Source organism: Oryx dammah, unplaced genomic scaffold (assembly GCF_014754425.2).
Source record: "Oryx dammah isolate SB20612 unplaced genomic scaffold, SCBI_Odam_1.1 HiC_scaffold_24, whole genome shotgun sequence".
NCBI classification, from domain to species: Eukaryota; Metazoa; Chordata; class Mammalia; order Artiodactyla; family Bovidae; genus Oryx; species Oryx dammah.
In genome coordinates, this window is record NW_024070208.1 from 58,526,834 (window position 1) to 58,541,055 (window position 14,222).

Sequence of the window (14,222 nt, forward strand, 5' to 3'; positions counted from 1 at the left end):
TAAAATTACAAAAATATCTTTTAAAAAATAAAGTGCCTTACATTTTTACTCAGTACTGAATTGTCACTCAATCAATATTCATTATTCACTATTTTATTTCTACATGCATATTAAGATCATAATGAATAAATATTAATGTCAAACAATGTTAGAGGAATAATAGCAAATTTAATTTTCTTTTAAATGCAAGGTTTATTGGAAAAATGATACATTTTAATGTTTATATTTTAAACTGTCTAAAATCTGTTGATTTCTTATTTATATATAAATGACATAATTTAAGTTGTATTTGTTAATTTTAGGTACTTATGAAAGTTGTTTCTTATTCCACAGAACAATTGATAGTAAATATGTACAAGATGTCTGTCAGTATATAGAAGTTGTCCCTAAAAATTTTTAAATATATATTTAAATGTTTAAATATACATAGGTTTTACCTGTAATTTTTACTTCTAGAAAGAAAAAAATATTCTAATCAATGAGTTGATTACTTATGCTTTCATTATTTAAAATATTACTGCATTCTTATTTAGCAATCTGTTACAGATTAATTCTATAATCTGCTACATATACCAAATATCAAAATGTATGTCAGCTACTGACAACTGATTTTATGGCCTAATGCCTGACATATTGACTACTCACTGGATTTCTCCACTAACTAAATTATCCTTTGCCAAATTGTTTCCTGGAGTTTAATTCTATACTGAGACTTGAAAATAGGTTTAGGCATTTATAGAAAAGAACAAAGTATACTACATAAATTGTAATGTTAACTTGTAATGCTACATATGGGTTTTCCTGGTAGCTCAACTGGTAACAAATCCTCCTGCAAGGCAGGGGACCCTGGTTCAATTCCTGAGTCAGAAAGATATTCTGGAGAAGGGATAGGTTACCCACTCCAGTACTCTTGAGCTTCCCTGGTGGCTCAGACAGTAAAGATTCCACCTGCAATGACAGAGACCTCAGGTTCAATCCCTCGGTTGGGAAGATTCCCTGGAGAAGGGCATGGCAACCCAATCCAGTATTCTTTCCTGAAGAATCCCCATGGACAGAGGAGTCTGGTGGAGTCAGACATGCCTGAGTGACTAAAAACAGTGCTACATATATTTTGACCCCCTTCTTTCTTTTTTCCCAAAGCATCTTTGAAACACTCGTGTTTTCTTGACACTGACAATCCTACCTTAGCTGCTGTTCATGTGGATTCCTAATTCTGTGATATACAGACACACATGAGTCACAAAGCATTAAAAGGAATGTATTGTTAGTATAGCTTCATGTTTCAACTGACTTAATTCTTTATGTTAACTAACTCATTCCTAATCTCTGACATTAAGTGTGCAGTTTTCTCATCTTTCATTGACCTGATTTTAAAACAGGTCAGAGAGAAGAATTAGAGAAATAGTTTGACGATTTGAAAATACAGTATTGAAAGAGTAAAAACAAAGGAAAACCAAAAAAAACTTTGCATTTTATCATTTCAAATAATAGCAAAGTGACAATATTTAATCATGGATATTACATATAATAGATTTCTCTTTCTGTTAGTATGGGACATTTTGTTATCACTACTTACAATGAAGACATTTTACCAAAATAACCACAGATTAAACACAGGCCCAGATACGTTTATAGGCTAGGTATTAATCACAAACAAGACCCACTCAGAAATATATGAAACAAAAAAGCTAACTGACGAAAGTAGTCAGAAAAACCCTGGGAAATATTGGTACTAGGAAGAAGAGGATCTTGAACATCAGTCTACATTTAATGCTCTTCTTAATTTTTTTTTCATGAATACTAGTGTTTAATGAGAATGCCCCAAGTTAGGATTAGATGTGTTTTATCAGAGTCTGGTGGTATTCAAGCAATGAGATACATGTATAAATCTGAACTTAGAGTTTTTGTAAATTGTATTTCTATGTGACAAAAACAAATTTATTGCAGTAATTATTAAATGTCTTTGATTTTTTACATTTTCATGTGGTTCTAGATCAATCAGGTTTTTCCAGAAAAACAGAAGCAGTAGACTATCTATCTATCTATCATTTATCAATCATCAAGCTATCATTTTAAAACTCAGATTCAAAAAACTAAGATCATGGCATCTGAGCCCATCATTTCATGGCAAATAGATGAGGAAACAATGGAAAGAGTGAGAGACTTTATTTTCTTGGACTCCAAAATTACTGCAGACAGTGAATGCAGCCATGAAATTAAAAGACACTTACTCCTTGGAAGAAAAACTATGACAAATCTAGACAGCATATTTAAAAGCAAAGACATTACTTAGCCGAAAAAGGTCCATCTAGTGAAAGCTATGTTTTTTCCACATAGACTTTTTTTTTCTGTTTTTTCCAGCAGTCATGTGTGTATGTGAGAGATGGACCATAAAGAAAGCTGAGTGGCAAAAAATGGATGGTTTTGAACGGTGGTGTTGGAGAAGACTCTTGGAAGTCACTTGGACAGCAAGGAGATCAAACCATTCAATCCTAAAGAAAATCAGTCCTGAATATTTATTGGAAGGACTGATACTGAAACTGAAGCTCCAATCCTTTGGCCACCTGATGTGAAGAACTGGCTCACTGGAAAAGACCCTGATGCTGGGAAAGATTGAGGCAGGAGGAAAAGGGGACAACAGAGAACAGACAGTTGCATGTGGCATCACTGACTTGAAATACATGAGTTTCAGCAAGCTCTGAGAGCTGGTGATGGACAGGGAAGCCTGGTATGCTGCAGTCCATGGGGCAACAAAGAGTCAGACATGACTGAGAGACTGAACTGCACTGAAGCTATCATTTATCTATATGTAAAGACATTTATTATAAGGAATTGGCTTACTTTATTCTGGGGGCCAGCAGGCCTAAATTTTATAGAGGAGTCCACCAGGCTGGAAACTTTGGCAGGAATGGATGCAGCAGACTTGAGGCAGAATTTCTTTTTCTTTTTGGTGATGCCTCAGGTTTCACTATTAAGGTGTCTCAAATGACTGAATGAGGTCAACCCATGTTGTTCAAAGTTATCTCTAGTTCCTAATGTTAATGGATTGCACAGCTGTAAACCACATCTAACATCACAACAGCAGCTAGATTAGTGTTTGATTAGAAAACTGGGCATTATAGCCTGGAAAACTTCACAGATAAAAATAAATATCACAGAGGTTATGTACGTATGAACCATAGCAGCATCTGTCATACTAATAGACAAATTTTCTATGTTCTGTTGCTTATGACTTTTAGTAGAAACTGTTTTATGGTATTTAGATCTTTTCCAAGGTATCACTTCTACATAAGCGAATCCTATTGAAAAATATGAGATAAACTTAAAACACCATTGAAATTTAATATTTTACATGTTACTTAAGCATTCTTATCATGAAGCCTTTTGAATTAAATTTAACCACTATCTATATTTTTATCTTATTAATGACTTTTTAAAATGTAATGATTTTAGTAAATATAAAGCACATAACCACTTATGTTTAAATGATTTACTATCTAGTGATAAACTTATTTCCTACAAATATTTCCTATTTTTCTTTCATTGTATACTAAATTTAATGGATTTTTTAAAAATCAAAGATTTAGAACCTTGATATCTTTAGATAAATACATTATAACATTAGCAAATATTCCAATTTCATATCATAACAAATCATATTGGACTGACATATTTTGGTTTTTCCTGGCCTGTTTTTGCCTTTGTCCTCAATACTGGAACTAAAACTAAAAACTATTTATTTTTTAAAAAATGACCTTCTGAGTTAGGAAAAAACATTGTTGTTATTATTGTTATTATTATTTCAATTACAAATCCAAAGAGCAAGATTCTATTCAAGACCAAAGTATTACTCTGAATGAAATAATAGGAAATTTATTACCTTTTTTCAGATTATGGACATACTATAGCTATAACATGAGTGTTAATATAGCTACATAATTATGATCATCAGGAAAAATTAGCATTCTCTAAAATTTGCTCTTATTTCATCATTGTATATACTAAGAATTATCTGTAATTCTAAGTTTTAAAAAATATTTTACATTTTAAATCTTTTATTATTTTCTTTGGTGAGGTGTCTTTATCTTCCATTATTTTCAGGTCAGGATGTCTTCATATTTTAAATCACCAGTTCAAAATATTATGTAAGTTATTTGTTGGCATTGTCACAGAAGAAATTTAGATTCTTCTATGTATTTTTTTCTCAATTTACTTTTTCATCAGTGCCTACAGGGAAAACGAAGAGATGACCTTGGAATCTAGGCAACTGGATAGGGAACATGAAAAGAAAATCAGTTTGAAATTGCAATGGCAAGGTTGTGTGCTCTTAGCAATATTCTGAAACATAGAAAAGCAAGACAGTTGTGATAAGCAATGAGGCAGATGCAGAAAGAGTTCTGCTGTTATATATCCAGAAATGGTAACAGTTTATTGAGTCTCACTTGGGAATTTAAATGAGTAAATTTAAAAGAGGACTTTGAGATAATATATTTTTTCCTATTTGAAAAATTGCTTCTTTAATATATTAAAAAAAATAAACTCAGATGTAATCTAACAAAGTTATTTCTTTTAAATCATACATACAGATGGCAGGGTACTATAAATTACTTTCTACTATACTTTAGGCACTCCATAAAGACTTATCTAATAATTGACTGACTGTTTGGATGATTGATGAGTAGTAAAAAAGTCTCCATTCTTGCCCACAATAATAACAGATTTAAATCTAAATTGAAACATGTTTTACTTTGGTTATTTGCTCTTGGCTCTTGGCACTTGGCCACTTCCCAATCTGCCAATTTTATCTTGTGTACCGTATCTTACAAAATGATATTATAAAAATCTGTCATCAGTATCTGTTACATTTCTACCAACACACTCGTTAAAAATCTACATGGAAATGCTATCAGAGTTTTGAAATAGGACTTATCCACCATTTGGGCAGACAAAGTATGCCTAGGCACACAAACAATGTGAACCGTCCAAAGTGGACTTGCAGAAGTGCACGGCTTTGTAATCATAGCTGGAGTCAAATATCCATTACAAAAGCTGCCCTTTAAGTTTTTCTTCTTATGGTTGCTTAAATCTCTAGCTGAAATGAGTTGAGAAATGTTTGCAGAAGTCAGGTCAGTTGAGCAGCTTAACTGCTAACAGCCCTGACGGAGAAGAGGTTTAGGTATGAGTCTTGGAGTGGAGGTTTTCTGAGAAGACTTGACCCTGCTTTCCAGGTTTTCTACATCAGCATGTTTCAATGGTAGCATGAGAAATTGGACCTAGAAATGCTTATCTTCCCTAATTTCACATTTGGAAGAAAATTGAAATATACTGTATCCATGCTTATATTAAAAATTGTTTTAATAGCATGTGTGGGGACATGAATTTTTTTCATCCTTCATATAGATCATAATAGAACTTATACACACTCTTAATAATGTCCTTGAGGATATTTCATATTCTTTACCCATTTAGCACTGATTCTTAAATCGAAACACTTCTCTACACTGCTGTATTACTGTTCTATTGCTTTAGCAAATTGCCACAATATATTAGCTTAAAACAACACACATTTGCAGACTAACCTTTGTAGATCAGGCAAGTCAGAAATCCAGGCGTGCTCAGCTGCTCTTCTGCTTAGGCTCTCAGAAGGCCAGAATTGGTGACAGTCGAGTTCTGTTCCTTTCAGGAGGCTCTGGGAAGGAATGAATGTGTTTCCAAAACTCCTGCTTGTGAAGGCGTTCAGTTCCTGCACTGAATTCCTTGCTAGTTTTCAGTTGGTGAGCAGTCTTTAGTCCTGAGAACTTGCCCGCGTTTATTCTCATAATCTCCAGGCGCCTCCAATACCTTTTGGATCACTGTTCTTTCCACAAAATGATAGGTAGACTCCTTCTCAGACTCTCCCTTTTGCTTCTGCTGTTTCTCACTACCGTCCTCCTCTTCTTCCTCCAGCTGGAGAGTCTTCCGTGCTTTTAAGCACTCGTGATTAGATTGGCCCCAGCTGGGTGTTTCAGACTACCTGCACTCGCTTAAGGGCCATGCCTTATATCAGTCAAGCTGTTTTTATGCAAGGTAATATTCAGAGGTTTTGGGGATGTGGTCACTGCACAGCCGTTGGAGGGGCATTATTCTACCACAGCCGAAGATTCACAAGAACTGATTTTCCTTCTCATTCACCTTAGCATTTGTTTGTCACATGTTCCAAAATATGAACATAAATACATTGCTTGTTGTGGTTTAGCCACTAAGTCATGGTGTCCCACGCTTTTGTGATGCCATGAACTGTAGCCTGCCAGGCTCCTCTATTCATGGGATTTCCCAGGCAAGAATACTGGAGTGGGTTGCCGTTTCTTTCTTCAGGGGACTTCCCTGACACAGGGATCAAACCTGATTCTCCTGCATTTGCAGGTGGATTCTTTACTGTCTGAGCCACCAGGAAAACACAAAATACGTTGTTTACTATTACTTAATATAGCTATCCTAAAGTGAAGAAATATTTTGATGTTGTTTCTGTCTTAACAATAGACTAAGTAACATAGACAAAGTTTTAATTGTAAAACAATTTGAACCAGCTAAAGAAGTAAGCACCTGTGATCCACCCAAACAATAGCATTTTAGATGTTATGGTAAGAAAAGTAATAAACTGAATATTAAAATATGACAGTTTCTATTCAAATTTTCCAGTCGCCAGGGAAAAAAAAATTATAGGATCTGAAATTTTCCTCTTTCGTATTTTATTTAAAATTGCTAAAATTTTATTTATTTTAAAAATTAATTACAATTATCATTATTTCTTAAAAATCTCATTGGAGCATAGTTGATTTAAAATATTGTGCTTGTTTCAGTGCTACAAAAAATGACTTAGTTATACATATATCCCCTCTTTTTTTAGATTCTTGTCTCATATAGGTCATTACAAAGCAATGAATAGAGTTCTGTGTGGTATACTGTAGTTCTTTTCAATTATCTATTTTATATATAGTAGTATATATCAATCCCAATTTCTCAATTTATCCCTCACCTCCGTACCCCTACTAACTGTAACTTTGTTTTCTACACCTGTCACTGTATTTCTATTTTGTAGATAAGTTCATTTGTGCCCATTTTGTTTTAAGTTTCCACATATAAGCAAAATCATATGATATTTGTCTTGGTATGACTTCATTCAGTACGACAGTCTCTAGGTCCATCCATGCCTCTGAAGATGGCATTATTTCATTTTTTATATGGCTGAATAATATTCCATTGTATTTATGCACCACACCTTCTTTATCCATTCCTTCACTGATTGACATTTAAGTTACTTCCATGTTCTGGCTATTGTAAATAGTGCTGCAATGAAGACTGGGGTGCGTGTATCTTTTTGAATTATGATTTTCTCACAATATACCCCCTGGAACGGAGTTGCTGGATCACACGGTAGCTCTGTTTTTACTTTTTAAGAACCTCCATACTGTTCTCCATGGTGGCTCTATCATGTCACCAATTTTCTTGATATCTTGTCCATTTTACTGCTCAGTTGCTCAGTAGAGTCCAACACTTTGAGACCCCATGGACTGTAGCTCACCAGCCTCCTATGTCCATGGAATTTTCCAGGCAAGAATACTGGAGTGGGTTGGCATTTCCTACTCCAGGGGATCTTCCCAACCTAGGGATTGAACTTGCATCTCTTGTGTCTCCTTCATTGGCAAGCATATTCTTTAACACTTGCCAATTTGGAAGCCTCAGATCTCTTCCCACCATTCCTGGGGGGGCTTTTTACATCCTCAACAGTAGACCTTGTATTCATGCTGACTGAAATCAATGAGTATGTGATGGAATATTCTTTCCATACTTAATTAATATTCTGAATGGGCATCACATTTAAATACTTGAGTCCCTGTTTCCCATTTATCTCCTTAGGGAACTTAAAATTCTTAGACCAGAAAAAAACATTATAATTTATGCCTTTCAATTTGTTCCTTCGCCTCTGCAACTTAAACAGTATTTACAGTTCTATGTTATATGGTATAGGTTCTGAAATGAAAAATGCCTTGACTGTTCCTCATTCCAAGCATGTTCTTTAAAAATAATATGTTTATTAGCCTTAAAGATGATTTTTAATAAACTCTTTGAGTTTTTTTTATTAAAGTTTATATTTCCTAAAATGTGTGAAGTAATATCTTTTGTTCATGTTTCAGTTTTTTTTCTATTAATTTTACTCTACTCCATTCTTACTCTATTTTTAACCACTACTAAGTAAACAAACGTAAACTCTTTATTGTTTAAAGCATAAAAGTCTGATGATTACTGGGTTCGTAGATGAGGTAGAAACTCAACAGATACATTAATACTTTGTATCTAATATTAAGAGTAAAAATTGCCTACCTCTATTTTGGGATTTAATTTCTTTATAGTCTGTGCTTTCAGTTCTCAGGACATTTCGGCAATGATGGATGTTCTAGGAGGAAGGCAATGTCAAACCTGCAGACATGCTTGAACACACTGTGGTAATTTATGGCCTGCTTTCTTGGTGCTAATGTAATGAGCTACATCATATTTGAGGTTCAAGAAGATAAAAAATTTGTCATTTCAACATCTTGACATGTATTACTATTTAGAAAAATAAGCTATTTTCCAAAAGATAAAAGTTATATACATTTTTTCTGTTATTACACATAAATATAACTAGAACTAAACTAATTACGCAAACATTATTTTCTAGCAGAGTATTATTTAAAACTGATAATAAAATATTTATAGAAATCAAGAGCTAAGTGAGCACTGATATTTTCTTTCTTTCTTGTAACTACTATTAACTATGTTTAAAAGCATCAAATATAAAGTATTAGTAATATCTGAAATTTTATGTGTGTATATATATTTAACATACACCTATGTGTATGTATCTATATAAATACACACATATATTCATAGAAACAATGAAGAGATCACATTAGGAATTATTTTTCCAGAAAAGAACAGAAGTATAAGGCAGGAATGCTAGGGAATTATATTTCAGTAGAATATACATCTTCCCTGATGGAATTATACATATGCCTTTGTAAATTCATTGAATTTATCTTTATAGTGATTTCTACAGTTAAGCATGTGGTGATGAATAAATGTTTTTCTTCATCTGCCAAGTATAAAAACTTTTATGTATGTTTCAAGCCAAATATCATTTTCCTAGTGCCCAGTTAAAATTTTAATTATCAGTAAGAAGCATGGACATAACACATTTTTCACAGTTGCTTGAATACATCTTGCTATTTTCTACCCAGGCTAAGTAATCTCAATTGATACATCACTGTCTTAAGATTTTAATAGAAGATGGTTTTCTGCTAAAAACAAGTCTAGTTATACCTAAAAAATGCTTGAGATAAATAGAATTTTTAATTATTTAATTTTTCCAAAGAGTACAATTGTAGTTCAAATACAGCTGCTATCTAGAAATCTACTCATTTTAGAGTTTGAGAAGCCACAGTATACAAACCAGTAGGTATTTGTTTAATGTCTAATGAAGACTTGTTATATTGTATACATTTGTTAAGTGGGCCATGTGAAAAGATTGATTTAAAAATTCATTTTTACATTAGATTTTGGCTTTACTTATTATTGCATATTTTCTCATAGTTTTTGATATCTAAATACTTCCCATCACTTTCTCAATTTTTAGAATCTTCTTCCTGAGATACAGGTGAACCTTTTCAACTAAAGTCAAATTTAGTTACCTTTTCCTTTCAAAAGCCACCTAAACCTGTGAGAACTACAATTTCCTATGTTACTAGTTTGAATTTCCTATGTGACTAGTATAAATCACTAGTATGAAATATAATTACATTCACCTAACTTTCAGAGTTTGTAATATATGTAATATCTGTACCTCAAGTTTTAAAAAGTAATGGATGATTCTCTATGTTAAACAATTTACTCTATGGATTAACTAAATCTGGTTTAATCTCATTGACTGCACTGTCTCCTTGCTGTTCAGTTATTATTTTGCCTATTTATCCCTATTCTTCACTGCTTCCCAGGCTAAACAGAAGCTTAAAGTCTTGTAGATTACATCATGGAATTCTCTCTCCTGGGGCATAGTAATATGTGTACATCAGGTAAAAAACATGGAATTGAAGAGAAAATTTTACAAAGATATTGGCTGTTCATAACTCTAGTTGAAAATACTTCTTTCCAATAAGAAAATATTTCTGTGACTTAGCTTTCTCATCAGTAAAACACTGATAATAATAATAGTACCTACCCTATAATGTGCTTACAGGGATTAAATGTCTCAAATGTCTTAATAATGCCAGTCTCTAGCAGTTATTAAAGGTTCCGTGAGTGCTCTCTGCTAAATCTTACTCTCCATCATTTCTTAGACATGGATATAACCCCTTTCAAGTTCATTTTCTTTTACTTTCAGCAAATAGAACTAGTAATACTCATTCAATCATCTTCACTGAAATTTCATAATTGCCCTTATCATTATTTCCAAAGGATCTTTCTAAGAACAATGATATCATTATGCAAATTGAGGACTCAGACAGCACAGGAAGGAGAAATCTACTATTCCACATACAGGGAATTATTTAGACAACTGCAATTAACTTAACGATGTTGTTAAATTTAAAACAAAGATAATTTTTCAACTTTGCATACACTAATACTATAACTAATGATAAAAATAATTAATGTTAAGTTTACTACACTGAAGAATAAAATTTCAAAGGAAATTGCATCAACATATGTATTTATACATTTTAAACTACTTTTTGTATTTAATTTTATGTTTCTTATTGTTTAGACCCTGAATTAAAGTCTGTCTTAATCATATCAAGGAAATTGAAATCACCAAAAAGTTAATGTTCTATCAAAATGGATATTACACACTTACTAAATTGAAATACCTGTGTTGCAATAATATTTTGCAATTATATTGTCTTTCGTGTGTCAGATGTCTTACAGTTTCTTATGTGTCTACACAGAGGTCATATTATCTCTCATTACAATGTTTTCCCCTTAGTTAAACCCACATTTAAGCAAAAGAACAGTGGCCTCATATTTAGTTAACTGTAGCAATTAAAATTATCCTTTCTATTTCTTTTTAAAATGTCTGGGGAACTTAATTTCATAGAATATGCCTATTTCCATCCAGTTAATCCTAAAGGAAATCAACCCTAAATATTCATTGGAAGGACTGATGCTGAAGCTCCAATACTTTGGCCACATGCTGGGAAGAGCCTACTCATTGGAAAATATCCTGATGCTGGGCAAGATTGAGGATGGGAGAAGCGGGTGACTGATGATGAAATAGTTGGATGGCTGGATGGCATTATCAACTCAATGGATATGAGTATGTGCAAACTCTGAGAAATAGTGAAGGACAGGGAAGCCTGGTGTGCTGCAGTCCATGAGATCACAGAGTCAGACACGACTGAGTGACTGAACAACAACTATGAAGTTAATATTAAACCAAGAAACCATAACTAACTGTCAAATTTCCAAACCCAATCAGAGGAAAGCAGAAGGTGATATAAATGTAACTTGCTCTATTACCAAGGTATGAAAAAAGTGAAAGTGTTAGTCATTCGGTTATGTCCAACTCTTTGGGACCCCATAGACTGTAGCCCAACAGGCTCTTTTGTCCATGGGATTTTCCAGGTAAGAATTCTGGAGTGGGTTGCCATTTCCTTTTCCAGGGAATCTTCCTGACCCAGTGATCAAACCCAGGTATCCTGCATTGTGCACAGACTCTTTACCATTTGAGCCACCAGGGAAGCCCATTGCCAAGGTATATACCATCTCAAAGGCTGTCTGATTTAAGGAGCTGATAAACTTTCAAAACCTGTTAGGTTAACCCACAGACTACTGATACCTTTTTGTTCCCAGTTACATTTGTACAATCCACTTGGTTTGGAGGACAATCTTCTGGTAATTACTTATGGCCTGCTCTGACAATTTTTCAGATCCTGCAGGGACCTGAGTCACCAGTGATTCTCTTCTCTTCTTAGTGTTTGCTGATAAAAGCTTCTCTCAGATTACACCAGTGGCTGTAATTAAGCTGTCAATGGGTATCAGTAACTCTGCCATTTTGCTACCCTCTCAACATCTATGTGATGTCATAATCAGGTTTCAAATTCATTGTTTTCATATGAAATTAGGAGTGTACTGCTATGTCTCCTGAAGTTTAATCATGTTCTTCAGGTTTATATTTGTTTCAGCTCATGATAATAACAATCACCAGGCTTCTATCGTGTTTTTGGCATTACACTGATGTCAAGGGTAATGAGATACATAGTGTCTGACTTTAAGAATTTACCTTTATCTGAGAAAAAATAATTTCCTTGACCCCTCTTCAATTTATATTTCTAGATTTGTCAGGTAAACAATTCTACTCATATAGACAATTTTCTTTTTATGTACCCATCATCATCATCATCATCATTAAAGCCTTCCTAACAAGAGTATGGTTAAACCAGCACTGCCATACAATATTGTTGCAATATGAATATGAAAAGTATTCTATGGGCAGCTTTTGGAAATTGTTACTAAAATGATAAGTGTCGTTCTCTTGAACCCAGCCATTTTACTTATAGAACTTTTACTATATAAATATACCTCCTCATATAAGAAATATATGATTATTTACTGTAGTATTTTATTATGACTGGAAATTTGGAAATAATGTGAATTTCCCTAAATGATACATCAAATAAATTACAGTGTATGTACCTGTGTCTAAATTTATACACACACTTATGTACAAAGTATAATACGATCACATGAGAATCCTTTTTTATATATTATTGTGGAAAAACCTCCATAATATATGGCCAAGTGAGAAAGCAAGATGTAGAACACTATATATAGTGTGCAGCCATCTGTGTTTAGAAAGGGGTCAGGGAAAAGAATATGTATAAATATTCACTTAAACATCTAGTTAACTATACAAGGGATAAACTGGAACCTGTTATATCCTTGCCCCCTGGGAAATGAATTGGGTGTCTGTTAGGAAGGGAAGGCATTCTTACTTTATATTTTCTCAGCCTTTAGAAAGTTGAATAATAGGATGGTTTAGCTTAACCAAAAAAGAAACAAAAAATGATAATTTGAAAAATGTTAATCTAACTTCTATCTGAGTGTCTCCTAAGTTTCTAATATGATTAAAACCTATTTCCCCCAAAAGATTCTGGGGCAAATAGATTGCTGAGTTCACCAACTTCAAGCATAGTCTATATCATTAACTCAAACAGATAGGCATTATATCGTCAGTATTTAAGATTCAATGATTTTAAAACTGAAGATATTTATTATATTTCAGTTTAGCTTCACCTTGGGAATTTTATGTTTTACCATCAATTGGAAATTTAAAAAAATGACACATTTGACAATTAAATAAAATATAAATAACACCTGCCCATAAAAACACAAAAGAAAAACAAAGGCCAGTCTTATTTTCTTGGAAACACTAAATGAAAGTGAAATTGTTAGTCTCTCAGTAATGTCCAGTTCTTTGGGACACCATGGATAGTAGCTTGCCAGGTTCCTGCTACTGTCCATGTTATTTTCTGGGCAAGAATACTCGAGTGGGTTGCCATTCCCTTCTTTAGGGGATCTTCCTGACACAGGGTTACAACTCGGCTCTTCCGCACTGCAGGCAGATTTCTTACTGTCTGAGCCACCAGGGAAGCCCAGAGAGAATACTTAAATGATGGGGCTTATTTAGGATGCAGGTGGGACATTGTCTTAAAGTTATTTACGTTGAACAATTATTTTAAGAAATATTTCAGATATTTTGTTTATGGATCTTTTATTTACTTATTCAGCAAATATTAATAAATACCTACAAATATGCATCAGAATTCTGGGAATAAATAAAACAAGCAAACAAATCCATGTCTTCATGCAGTTTATAATCTGGTAGTAAAATAATGGCACTAAAATGCAATTAAGAAATAGCATCACTAAATGGCATTAAGAAATCACATATATACTACATTATATTCTGATTATATCTATGAAAATAGATATATAGATATATCTGAAAAGTACAGTAGGAAGAGGAGATTGGTAAAAATTGATCTGAGCCAATTTTTAATAAGGTAGTCAGGGTAGACCTTGCCGGGAGCCAGTGTGGAGAATCCTGCCCATGGCAAAGGTCGTGAGGAAGAGGTCTGATGGGCAAAGGTGAGATCAGGACTCAAGGGACCCCCCTGGACCTGCTTGAGCATCTACCCCAAACCAGAATC